Source organism: Tursiops truncatus, chromosome 1 (assembly GCF_011762595.2).
Source record: "Tursiops truncatus isolate mTurTru1 chromosome 1, mTurTru1.mat.Y, whole genome shotgun sequence".
NCBI lineage: Eukaryota > Metazoa > Chordata > Mammalia > Artiodactyla > Delphinidae > Tursiops > Tursiops truncatus.
The window spans coordinates 144493133-144506504 of NC_047034.1; the positions used below are offsets into that span (position 1 = coordinate 144493133).

Here is a 13372-nt window from a genome sequence, read left to right on the forward strand (position 1 = left end):
ATAAGAGAGCTGCTCCTCCCAGGGAAGATGTATTTTAATATGCCTCATTCATTCAAGAAGAAAAACAGCTAAAACCCAAACAATTCTAATACTATAGTATGGCAGTGAGAGCTACAACATGCTACAGAGACCCAGGGGAAGCAAAAACTAAGTTCACCAGAGGTTTGTAATAGGGAATCAGGAAGGCTTCTCGGGAAAGGGGACGGCTAAACAGGGCCTTGAAAGATGGGTGGAAATTCACCAAGAGAAAAGGGGTGAGGAGCTCGGATGTGCCAAGCTTAGTGGGTATCAAAGGTTAGTGTTCTGCGTTTGGGTGAAAGTTGATAGGTGGGGAGAAGTAGGAGGTGCAGCTGAGAAGGAAGCTCGCGGCTACAGGCTGAAGAGCCTTGGACACTAGGCAAGAGGGTCCTGATTTTATATTCAAGGCGCCGGGGATATAAACGTTTTCAAACAGAGAAGCAACGCCTTGTCAGTTGAAGAAGGCTCTAGGGATAAAGAATTAACACATCCCAGGGACAGGGGTTCATAACGTTAACAGTGATAATGACAGCTCAAAGGTGAGTATCACGCATAAATCTCAAAATAAAACTTTCACACAAACTCATTTATCCCTAACATTGGTCCTGTGAGGTAGGTATCCTTCTCCCATGTTTACAGAAGGGGAAAACAAGGCCCAAAGTCACGCAGATCCGTCCCCTCAGTCCAGGCTGTTCATCAAGGAGCTCCTCTCTGCATAGTCCGGGCGAATGTACAGACTGAGCCCAGATTTCTGCCCGTGGACTAGCTGTTCTCTGCATCGCATCTAACTTTGCGGTTGTAGAAACCTGAGACACGGTGGCAGGCTGGCTGCCTCGTGGGGCTGCTGGTCTGAGCCGTGGGTGGTCAGGAATGTTTCAGGACTTCCTGGGCCCCGTGTTCCAGGCCGGAGTGCCTGGATTAATGATCCATCTACAGGCAGAGCGAGCAGAGGCCCTGACGTCCGGCGCAGGGCATCGATTAGACTCCACACTCTGAGCTTGCTTTCATCTGAGGCTCTCCGGCGGGCCGGGGCCTAATAATTAACATTCTCTGAGCCGCACAACATGAGTGAGCTGGAGGAGGAGAGAGTCTTTTAGCAGCCCCCATCAGCGGTGGGAGAGGACTCCACCACCGCCCAAGAAAACCCGGCCATGGCTGCTTGGCGGACGACCACGTCTTCCCAGCTGACACCTCAGTCCCACTTGCAGTTGCACGGTAAGTGGTTTTGGTCTCATCTTTGAGATTCACAACATTTTTATGGGGAAGTAACACTAGGATTATTATCCTCACTGTGCACGTGGGGAAACTAAAGGCCAGAGAAGGGCAAGGAATGGCCCAAGGGCAGAGGGACCAGGATGAGAGCTCGGGTTTCCTGCTTCCTTGCCTGGCAGCCTTCCAATGCAGGAGGCTGTCTGCTGCAGGGATGTTTGGACCCTCACGGCACCTCGAGGTAAGGGACGATAGGAGTGTGCTTTGATTTTCTATTTTACAAGAGAAATCATTACAGAGGTGTCATGTTACTCATGCATGTGTTGGTTCAGCAAATACCTACTGGATACCTAGTATGTTCCAACCTCTGTGCCCGGTGCTAAGGATAGCAGAAAATAGCCGTTGCCACTGAGGAGCTCATAGCTGGAGAAAAGGGGGAAGTGGGGTGTGTGGCAGCAGAGAGGCAGATATGCAAATACTACGTTCATGAGGCGCCACGGTGCTTTACTAGTAAATCTAGTTAATATTACAGAGCACTTTGGGCCTGAGGTCACAGGGAGGGCATAGTAAGTCCACCCAGAGGAGTGAACGCTGGTAGTAATGGGGGACGGCATCAGAAAAGGCTTCTTTCTGATCACGAAGAAGATAACCCCAAATGGGAAGATAACCCAAAAATGGAACCTTAAAGGAGGGCTAGGTGTTCATCAGGCAAATGGGAGGTAGAGGGAGGGAGTACAAGTAGGGTCATTCCCAGGAGGAGGGCCAAGTTGATCCAGGCCATGAGAGAGGCAGGAAGATGCTCAGTTCACTGAGAGCAATGGAGTTGGTTGAAGAGTAGGGTCTGAGCAAGATGCTGGGAGATGAACAAATAAGCAAGGGTCAGGTCGGAAAGCCCTGCCAAGCCAAAGTGAGGGGACTGAACTTTATCCTGAAGGATTCAAGCAAGGGGGCAATGTGGTCAGAACTGCATTTTAGGAGGATCACTGCTGTAGTGTTGAAGATGTACTGAAGGGTCGAGAGACTGAAGTAGACACATCTGGAAGGCGAAAGTGATGGTTCGTGGCCACAAAGGACACCAAAAACCCTTGTCTGGTCTGGAAAAGCCTCTGTCCTGAGAATTTTCTTACATAAAAAAGTGTTCCCCATGCTTGTCGACTTATGCCAAAGCCCATGGATCTGGCCCCGTTCCACGCTCCTCTGGTCTGAGAAGAAACCACAGCATCCTTTTCTCTCTTCCTATAGGACTCCACGTACCACTTCCCCCTTCTGCGAGTACACATTTTCCCACAGGGGGCTCCCCACTGCCCATCACTGCCACCAACACAGGGCAGCAACGCACCACACCACAACACTCCGCTTCAAACCGTAGGTGACTCATTATCTGCCCGTCCCCATTCATTCCACATCAGGTATAGATTAACTGAGCATCTACAATGTGCCAGGCACTGCTAGGCTCTGTGGGCGTGGCCTCTGCTCTCCCCTCCATGGGTCCCTATGGTTAAAATCCAAACTCCTTAGCCCAGCATTTCAGGACCTTCTCAGACTGACCCCAGCCCACCTCCTTGGCCTCATGTTCTCCCTCTCTCCCTCCAGCACTCTGCACTTGTCACATTGAGCCACTTGATGTTCCTTAAATACCCTCTAGCATTTTTTCCAAATAGAAATATCTTTTTTTATTAAAATGCTAATACACATACACTCTAATTCGAATAATACCAATGGTGGAATGTAGAAAGTAAAATTTTGTTCTCTAACCTCTCCTACCCACTACCCTCCAAATTCCATTCTCCAGAGATAAACACTGTTAACATTTGGGTAAATATCCTTCCAGATTCTTTTAAAAACTTTTATGCCCTAGCATACCACCTTTTGCAAACTCTTTCCTGTCCTCAGGACTCATTGCAATGCTTTATTCCCTCCTCTGAGAAGTTCTCTACGGCCCCAAGGGCAGAATTAGGCACCCAGTGCTTACAATAAACATAGATTTACCACCCTATATTGAAACCATCTGTTCACATAGTGTGTCTCCAACAGGCTAAGTGTTGTCTGAGATGACAACCTCTACAAGGACAGGGCTGCGACGGCCTTCATCTCCACCATATTCACAGTGCCTGCCTGTAGTAGGTACTCAATGAGTATCTATAGAGTACATGGTGGACGGATGGTTGGATGGACGGATGGACGGATGGATGGCAGGTGGGAACTCCTATGGCATGCTCCACAGGATACACATAAGGGGATAGGACTGGCATTGAGTAGTGGAAAGGAACCCAGCTGGAGTTTAAGGACCTGGATTCCTGTTCTGGCCCTGCCTTCTACCTGCTATATAGCTTTATATAAGTTTCCTCACTCTCTCTAAGCTTCAATTTTTCTACCTGAAACTGAATAGCGGGGCTGGGTATTTCCCCAGAAGCCTCCCAATGGCTGCTCCAGAATGCTTAGCTGGCCCTGGCCCAGCACCCCTATTTCACACCTCTGTAATTACCCACCTGCATGCCTTTTATTACAGCGATTGAGGTGGGGGCGGGGGCTCATTAAATAAAGGGAAAAAGGAAATTGCTGGCTTTGCTGAAATGACATTGTTGGCATTAACTAGATTAACTTCTGAAATGAAAAGCCCACAAAAGCAAAAGCAAAACCAAAACAGAGAAGGAGCCATGGCTTCCACTGGGGGCTTCATGGTTCCCTGCTTCGGCCTGCCTGACCCCCAACCCAGGCCTCCCAATCCATCCTCCCTTGGGAGGTGGCAGGAGCCACTTTCCTGCTTGCCTTCACACAGGACTTCACCTCAGTGATCTCAAGAAAATGGCACTGGGCACTGAGCCCCAGGCCAAGACTCGGGAACTACTCAAGGAGGCTCCAGTCTGTAGAAGAGACAGGCAGACACATCGATGCCATGCAGAGTGGTGAGAGCTGGACCGAGGAAGCCAAGGACTGGAGGGCCCAGAGTCCAGGGATCAAAGAAGCAACACTCCAGCTGAATGACAAGCAGGTCTCCAGACAGAGCTTCTAGGAAAGGTGTTCCAGGGAGGAGCAAAGAGGAAGGCACGGAGACATGAGAAGGAAGTCATCTTTAGGCAGCCGAGGGCAGTCCTGCAGGGGCTGGAGCATAGAGGGAAAGGATAACATTGTTGCAATTAGTGGTGCTGTCAGGTCATGCTTCTCACGATGACTCCGGGAACAAGCGTACCGCAGCCTGGGCAGGGGACTGAAATACCAAATCTCTGAACCAAGCCGGGGATGCCGGATGCTGGCGTGCAAGAGCACCCGTTAGGTAGCAGTGGGAGGGAGCTGCTGCCGAACTCAAAGCTGGTGCCAGCTGGTGCTAAGAAACAAAACCGAGGCAAGAAGCGGTGACGGACTCAGACGGAGACACTTTCTCAGCTCGCCACTAGAACCATCAGAAGAGGCAGGAGGAGACTGAGGGAAGTGGGCCCAGCTCTGCTCACTGGTTCCAGTACCTACAGAGGCAGGAAAGGATGGAGTCTTAATGTCAAGCCAACTGTCTGGTCTCACAGGGAGAGAAGCAGTCCTTGTAAGCATCCCAGAGCACATGAGGAAAACCCTCCTCCATGGATAAACCTGGTTTCCTCTCCCACTGCAGGGACTTGGCCAAGGTGAACCAGAGAAGGGAGAAAACGGGAGAAGAAACACCGTGTAGTCTGTGCTTCTTCTAGATAAGATACTTTACGTGGATTTTCTCTTTCATCCTGTAAAGAGTCTGATAGAAGTATTCTTTCTCCACTTGGTAGACCATGAAACTGAGGCTGAGAGAGGCTTACCCGCTTCTCACAGTGAATGCCAATCAGAGCTAGACTCAGCACTGAGGTATTTGCAGCTCCAGATCTTGGAATTCTCTCCCCACACAACTCTGCTCTCCAGACCCTGCCCTTGCCCATGCAAAGCTTCCAGTCTGCTTGTGCTGTGGAGCCGGTGATGTCACACTAGCTTGTTAACCTTTGACTAAAAAGCGTGAATCGTGTAATTCCTCTAAGCCGCTGGACAGCAGAAATGTCAAATCAACAGTTCAATGAGGACTTTAAACACAACTTCTATTCCTAGCTCCCCTGACCAGGGGCATTTGTGATGTCCTCCTTCCGCGCAGTGCCATCTAATGATAGAAGTCCTGGCACAGGACAGAAGCGATTCTTTTAGGTAGAAGGCCAGTGCAGCACCCCTCAACCTTGCCCAGCTGCACACAAGCCCACACGTGGGCCTGCAGACCACCGACACTCTCTTGGGTCAGTCTTGGTCAGGATCACCAGACGCCAGACTAGGTCACTGGGTATTAATCATTGCCAAGGGGGAAGTTAAACTGAAAGCCAGTTCATTAAAGATTAAGCTTCTTCTCCGTAGCCCTCAGGGAAGGGGAGCTCTGGGTGGAGAGCAAGGTCCTGTTTCGGGAGGTCTCCTGTGAAAGTCTTCCCGGAGAGCCTGTGGTGAGCAGCAGGGAGCCTGGGTTCGAGCCCTGGCTCTGCTCTCCACCTGCTGGGGGACGTTGGGCAGGACACTTCTCCATTCTGAGCTCCCAAGTCCTCCTCTGACACATGGAGAAAATTCCACTGGGTTCCTTGTGACATGTTAGCATCTGTTGCTCTAAGATTAGTCCATACGTGTTTGCTCTTCTCTGTAGAATAGCTCTGTACCCCCAGGTGCCCAGTGCAAGTTCACTTACTGTTCACGATCTCTGTGGCCGTGGAAAGTTGGCAGTAGATCACAACTCCACCATGAGACCTGGGGTGCGGGGACTCACGTATCTCCTCCTTGCTCCCCACACCAGCCAGATGGATCTCTGACCCCAGAACATGCTCTCTTTGCTCTCCAGGCACTGGCCCAAGTTGTATCTGGCGGGAGTTCTTCTGGTCCCGCTGATCCCACAAGAACAAAAATTTCCCATTTGGCCAATTCCTGGTGCTTCCTCTTGGATCATCCCATCCCAATGGGATCTGCTAAACCAAAGCTTTGCCCGGATCTTCACAAATTTTGATCCAATACCAAAGCAGTGACACAGTAGATAATGACCAATCGATGATCAGATACCTAAACTCTTTGTACGCTATACAAGGCACCGATGGTGCCAGGGCTCCGGTGGTGGTCCCAAATGGAAGTGGCACCGTATGTATCTTGGTTTGCAACCAGAAATTTCCATTAAGGTGAGACATCTGAAGACAATAGTGGTGAACAATGACAGATTTTAAAACATTAGGGTAGTGAGATGAGAGAGGCACTTGGGATTGGTGACTGATTCTTTCCTCTTTTTCTGTCGCTCTTAACCGGGCTCTTCGTGAAGTGAATCTAATCATTTTTCTGTCTGTAGATGGCAGCACGGGTTCCTTTCACTCCTCAAGGGGGATCAGGATTTTCACTTGAGAACAAGTGCTCCAAAGAACAGGGTAAAGCAAGCATAAAATAGGAGGAAGTAGCTTCAGAACAGATATCCTCACCCGCTGAGATGTGAGCACATCTGGCAGAGCCACGAAACTCCCAAAGCCTCACTCCACTTATGAAATAGCCCCTTCAGGATTCTAGCGAGATACCACAGGTCACCAATAACTTTCTAAAGAACCACTGCAAAGGGTCCATGAAACTCAAGGCAATTCCCCAGAAGTGCATCCGGCTCCACAGAACCCAGGTGGAACACCTCTGAGTGGAGAACGGCGGACAGACAGCACGTTGCCCCTCAGTCTGTTCCGAGCCAGCCTGGAGTGTCCCACCCCAGGGGCCGCTTTCCTCAGGCATTGCCCCAAACTCCTATTTGCTGAGTGCCCTCTATGTGTCTGGCAGGTTGCTGGGCATGTTATATGTACTGGGCCATCTCCCCCTCGCGACGGGCGCTCCTGCCACCCACTTTACAAAGAGGAAACAGTGGATCCAAGAGGTTAACCATCACTTGCACAAATGGAGAAACCGAGTGAGTGGAAGACTCCTGTTCAATGTCACCGATGGAGCTGGACAGGACCCTGTGTACAGCCTGGAGTGAAGAACTTACCAAAGCAGCATGACGATATAGGACCAGAGCCATTGAAATCGGGGGAGAAGGACAGAAATGGGGCTCTGGGCTCAGGACATATCCCACACCTCCTCTGAAGAGTGTCCCCTCTGTTAAGAACGTCCTGGGGAGGCAGTTAGGAATGCCCCCCAGATCCAGCGCCAGCTCTGCCCCGAATGATCTGCGTGGCCTCAGGCAGGTCCCTTCACCTTTCTGAGCTTCCACAACCTCCCCCAAGCAGGTGGTGAGTATCTAATGAGAGAGTGGCAAGAAAAAAAGCTTTCAAAAGTATAAAAGCTCTCCTGAAAGTATTATTATTAATTATTATTATTATTACTCTCATCATCTTTCTCAGTTATTAATGACCTGTTACCTGCTAGGGATCTGTCATCCAGGAATTTCTTTAAGCCCTTCTTGAACCTGTTTATATTTCTAGTCAGCAGCACCTCTCTTGCTTTTGATCTTCAGCCCCCAACCGAGGGAGCCACAGACAAAGTCCTCTGCCTAGGGGCCCGGGTTTGAAGTCTCTTTGGTGGGTTCCATCATCACCAACTGAATTCAGTGCAATACAGCCTCACTTCCTCCCCCCAGATCCCGTTAGGGGTCTGTGTTAGGGATCTCAGGAAGAAAGAGACGAAGATATAGGCCCTGCCCCCTCTAATCATACCCTGTATGCCCAGAAGTCCCCGGTAGGGTAGGAATATGGGACCCCCTCTCAAGTGCCTGTATTTGAGCTGAGAACAAAGTCCAGACCCCACAGCCCCAGAGACCATCCAAGGACCAGGGCCCCACCCTCTCTCAAAGCCCGTTTTCCTCTTCGAAACCAGAGGCAAAAAAAGTATTGGGAATCCTTTCTCAAAGACACTGCAGAAGCCAGAAACATAAACCAAGCTCAGCCAACTTCGATACCAACCCTGGGATGAGTTACACAGATTTCAAGCAAATCAGACATGGTGTGGTTAGCCTCAAGAAGTTCACAGCCTGATAGGTGAGACCAAGGTGCAGACAATGACCTCTTGCAAGGCAAGGTTAATTGAAGATTTGACTAGAGGATTCAAGAAAAGCAGTTTAGGGGAGGGCCTACCTAGCTCTGCCTGGGACAATCAGGAAAGGTTTAATAAAAAGGGACATGAATTTGGTGCTAAAGAATGAACAGGCGTTTGCCAGCTAGAGAAGGTGGTGAGCAGAAGGGAAGAATGTCTGGAGCAGGGAAAGCATGGGCACAGTGTTCAAGGAATAGAGATGGACAGTCAGAGGACAGAGGGGTCCACCTGGGTGAGAGGGCTGGCTGTATAGTGCTGCCTGTCACCGAGACTGACAAATGCCCTCATCTCCCAATCTTCAGAAAAGAGCCCTATTGGCAGTTGAAGTTCCGGCCCCGTAAGAGTGCTCCCTGACTTGCCTTAGGCAAGGCCTTTGTGTTTCTTGGGTTGTGGAGGCTGCAGAAGCTTGGCATCAATGTACTCTCAAGCTCAGGCCAGTATTGCATCTTTACCGACACTGTGGGTCTCAGAATGTCTCTGGTGAGAAGAGCTTCTCAGACGTATCCCTGAGCTACCCCTTTCCCTTTCTACCCCTTTATTGCAGGTGAGGAAACCGGAGAAAGAAACCCCTTCCTCACAAGTCAGGGACAGGGGTGGAAGTGGAACCCAGACCTCCTGCCCCTCCACTCCCCTCTGCTCGAATGATGGGGTAAAGCTCACCCAATCCAGCTGGAGGGAAGCCCCAGACAAACTCAAGTTGATTGAAACAGTAGCATTTGTAGGCAAATTATATTCTGTGAGCTAATTAGGAAGGGATCAGAGCCCTCAGCCTTAATTAATATCTAGTCCCTAACAACTTAGTCCTGGGTGAGATCTTAGCAGGGATCTCCTCTGAATGCCGAGATTCTTTCCTCCAACAAATCACCTATATAAATACGTATATTTTAATAGCAGCAATTATAAAGTTCTCTGCCAACTTATGGGGCTGTTTAACATTCCTGGACTGAGGCCACAGTTTTTTCCCTTTCTCCTCCCTTCCCACAACCAAAGCCTAATGAATAGTAACTCTTTTGTGGCCCTGCGTTCCATTTAACCAATATCTCCTATCCAATGGGTCTTCGCAGGGAGTTAATAAGCAGTCTGGGAGGACTGCCTGAGGAGGTCCACAAACCTGATCGTTAACTGCAAGGCCTAATCAGCATCTGCTTCCCACCCAGAGTCCCCCACAGCTACACAGCCCTGGTCCCCCAGTAATGGGTGGAAAATCGGTGATTTCCTGACAGCAACCAATTTTCCACCAATTAGAAGAGAGATGGTGGTCTCTGGAGGAAGCTGGATGGGTCCATCGCTTGTAGCTGGGACTGGAAGACAGGTGATCCTGGAGGCATTCAGGGAACCAAAGCCTGCAGCAGGGAGATCCCTTCCTCTCCCTCCCTTTCTGGGTCAGCCTTGGCTTGTATCGGTGGAAGGGTGACTTCGAGGACAGAGGCTGCCAGGATACTTCCCTCAGAGTTCGTCTCACTCAGCGACCCTGTAGTTATAAACTACCCTCCCTCTCTCCTCCAGGGCCAGCTGACATGGGCTTCTGCTGGGTCTCTCTCCTCGGTGCTCAGGACAATTGAGAAATTCCTCCAAGGCAGTTGGTGTGGAGGCTGAAGAAAGCATTAGCTCTGGAGTTAAACAGTTGTGCCTTGAAATCCTGAATTTGTTTCTTTTCAGTTGTGTGTGCCCTTGGGCCAGATATCAAAATTCTCTGGGCCTCAATTTCCTCATTTGTAAAATGGGGTTAGTCATAGCACCAACCTGATGGGATAGTTATGAGGATTAAAGGAAACGATGTGGGTAAATCCCTTTACATCATCATCATAATGTTCAATAAATAGGTGTTACTATTCTTCTTCCTATGATTATGTTGATAATGAATGGTACTATTACTAATCAATATTACCAACAAGTGTGTGTCAGGCATCGTGTTGAACACTACCCTAGACGTCCTTAGACATTTCTCCAGTTCACTGGCCCTGCCCTCATCATCTCCTATGTGGTCTCGCACCCCTCCAGTTCATCCCCCACAAAAGGGCCAGTGATCTTGCCAAAATACAGGTTTGACTGTGCCCACGTCTCTAGCCAGATTAACACCACACAGACTCCTTTGCTGGGGCTCATAAACCCTGAGCCCCCTCTTCTCTGCTAACTCCTCGGTTTCAGCTCTCCCCACTCCCAGCCCTGTCTTATCACCCTAAAACAGAGATACTCTTATGGCCACAGTCCTGGAGCATCAGACCCACCTTTCCAATGAACGTGAGGATGCACTGACACCCCAAAGAAAGAGCACGCAGGGTAGGTGCACAGGAAGTGTGGCTCTCCCCTGCTCCCAGGCCACAGCATGGTGCCCAAAGGAGGTTTTGATAACGTTGCTGACGGGCTTTTGAGCTGTGAGAGAGAGACAAGGTCACCCTCAGCATCACTTTGGTGTTTATTGGACTTGACTATGCTCTAAATTCTCAGATAATTGGCCATTCTCATTTGGTAATTGTAACTGAATCAGACAGAGTCTCTCCCTCAAAGAGCTCAGTCTGTGGGGAACAAAATAAGAAAAGTGAATTTAATGAGTACTTACTCTATGCCAGGCACTCTGCTCAGAAACTGTACACGGATTATCTCAGGGGATTATCTAATTTGATCTTCATAAGAGTTTCAGGAGTAGGACGAACGTATAATTTATCATACAAAGAGACACTTCTGGGAGTGAGGGGGCGCTATTAATTACACAGGACAAGAGGCATAAACCGGGGCCATCCCAGGCATGTCAGGACAGATGGATGCCCCATCTCAAAGGCATAGATCCTTTTTTTAAAAAAAAAAATGTATTTTGGCCGTGCCACAGGATCTGTTTCCCAAGCAGGGACCTAACCCAGGGATCTCAGGGACCTAACCCAGGCCACGGTACTGAAAGCCTGGAATCCTAACCACTAGGCAACCAGGGAACTCCCAATATATCCTTACTTTAGAAACTAGGAAATGGAGGCATTGGGAGGATACGAACTATGCCCACATTTACATCCCTCTTCAGAGCGGGGGTTTAAACCGGGCCCTCGGACTCCAATCTCCCGGGCACAAAAAAGATTCAAGGTGAAACAGAAAGTTTCCTGAGAGAAGAAGTGAGAGACATGGCTCCGGGCTTGAAGGTGAAGCAGGAAGGGAGGGCAGCAAAGGGAAAGGGCTGCTGGGCAGGGGAAGCACTCGAGCTGAGGGCCGGTGGGCATTCCGAAGGCAGACGGGAAAGTTGCTCAGGAGGGAACAGGGGTGAGCAACCAGGTGCAGGCAGGGAAGGAGGGAGGCAAGAAGGGCAGGGAGCCGGAGTCTAAGTTAGAGATGTGGCCACAGACACAAGTGAGGGCTGATCAAGGAGTTCTGAACGCGGGGCTGCAGGAAATAAGGAAGAAAGAGCAGCTGGGTAGCCTCCGCCCTGCCTCCTTCACATGCTCAGTGACCGCTCCTCATTCTTGGGACACAGGCACCCCACAGCCCTCAGCGAGCTTCAGCTTCTCTCCTTTTCCAAACACACCTTCGCTCCCCCTGCCTCTTCCAAAGCAGCCAGAAAGCCCTGGGCCTCAGGTCCCCATCAGAGGAGTGAAGGGCTGCAGAGCTCCCGGCCCCTTCCTGGGACCCGTGCTATATGAGTTCTCCAGATTTGGGCGGGGAGGGGTGGTGTCCCAGCTAAGGTCACTTCGCAGAGCTGGGGCTCAAACAGCATCCTCTTCTCTCAGGCTCTGCTCGTTTCTCAGACCCCAGCTGCCCATCCCTGCTTGCCAGCACTGTTAGGCTTGCCCCTCTGAGCCCGTTCTAGGTGCTCCCATCGTCTCCAGCTCCTTGTCCACGGAACCCAGTACCATGACACTGCTTTCCCAGAGGGAGTTCCTGAGGGTCCAGAGACGCTGTGGCTGGGCAACTTAGGCAGTCACTGGATTCCAAGCTCTGGAACGGGGAGGGAGGTTGTCTCATGTCTATCCTGGGAGAGACCCCAGATGCTGCTTCTGACCTGCAGGCTCAGGTTGGGCAGGCAATGCTCCTGCAGTGAAGAAGGAGCCCCACACCCACGAGGGCCGGTCTTGAGGGGCGCCCGGAAGTGCCTCCGCCTGCTGCCCCTCCTCCAGCTGCACAGGCAGCTCAGCCACGCGCCCAGCTCTACCTTCCTTGCCCCCCAGAAGTAAGCGCCTGCGCCAGCTCTGCCCGGCCCCACGCACCCAGCTTCCAGCTCAAAGACAGAGCGGTGACAACGCGTGGCTGATGGCGACCCTGCTGCAACCTCACCCCTCTGGGCCACCTCCACCCCTTTGCCAGAAGGATCGTTCTAACAAACCGAATCACCCAATCGCTCCCCATCATCGACAAGAGTAACATGGGAGCATCTTCACGCATAGCTGCGGGAGCCCTCCAGATTCAGGCTCTGCCCGTCTCCCCAGCTTTATCCAGTCTCCTCACTGTCACGCATACAGCTTCATTTAATCACTTATTCATTCATCCAATATGTATTGAAGGACTTCTTCATGCTAAGCCCTACGCTGGGTGCTAAGAGTCACTCCTAAAATGATTCTAACACCCATTTCCAACATGCTGGGGGGTGGCGGGTGGCTTCCCAGAGCACCAAGCAATTCTCCAACACCAGCTGGGTGTTCTACAATCAAACTCAGCTCTGCCACTACCTGCCTGGAGGTCGTGGCAGATTCCACAGGGTAAGGGCTCAGTCCCACAAGACTGCCCTCCACTTCAGAGGCTAATCGCAAGCCCAGGTTGTCACATGTGCTTCCAACCACCGGCTATAAACCAGAGGTTCCCACACTTCCTTCCTCAAGTTCAATTAATTTACTAGAACAGCTCACAGAACTCAGGAAACCTGTTTACTCCCTAGATTACCAGTTTATTACGAAGGATATTAAAGGATATGAATCAACAGCCAGAAGAAGAGATATGTAAGGCAAGGTCTGGAACAAAGGAGCTTCTCTGCCTCCGTGGAGTTTGGCACCAGACACAGTGACACATGGAAGTGCTCTGGTTCACCAGCACGGGAGCTCTAAGAACCCAGTCTTTTTGGGTATTTATGGAAGCTTCATTAGGCAGAATTGATTAAATCATTGGCCACTGGAGATAGATTCAAACTCCAGCCCCCTTC

The 13372-nt window shown here is 50.6% G+C and overlaps 1 long non-coding RNA gene across 1 annotated transcript in view; it reads right to left on the minus strand.

Moving 5' to 3' along the window:
* LOC141276037 (uncharacterized) overlaps positions 1–13372 on the minus strand; it is a 39319-nt gene that overhangs the window by 18288 nt on the left and 7659 nt on the right. The window lies entirely within an intron of this gene.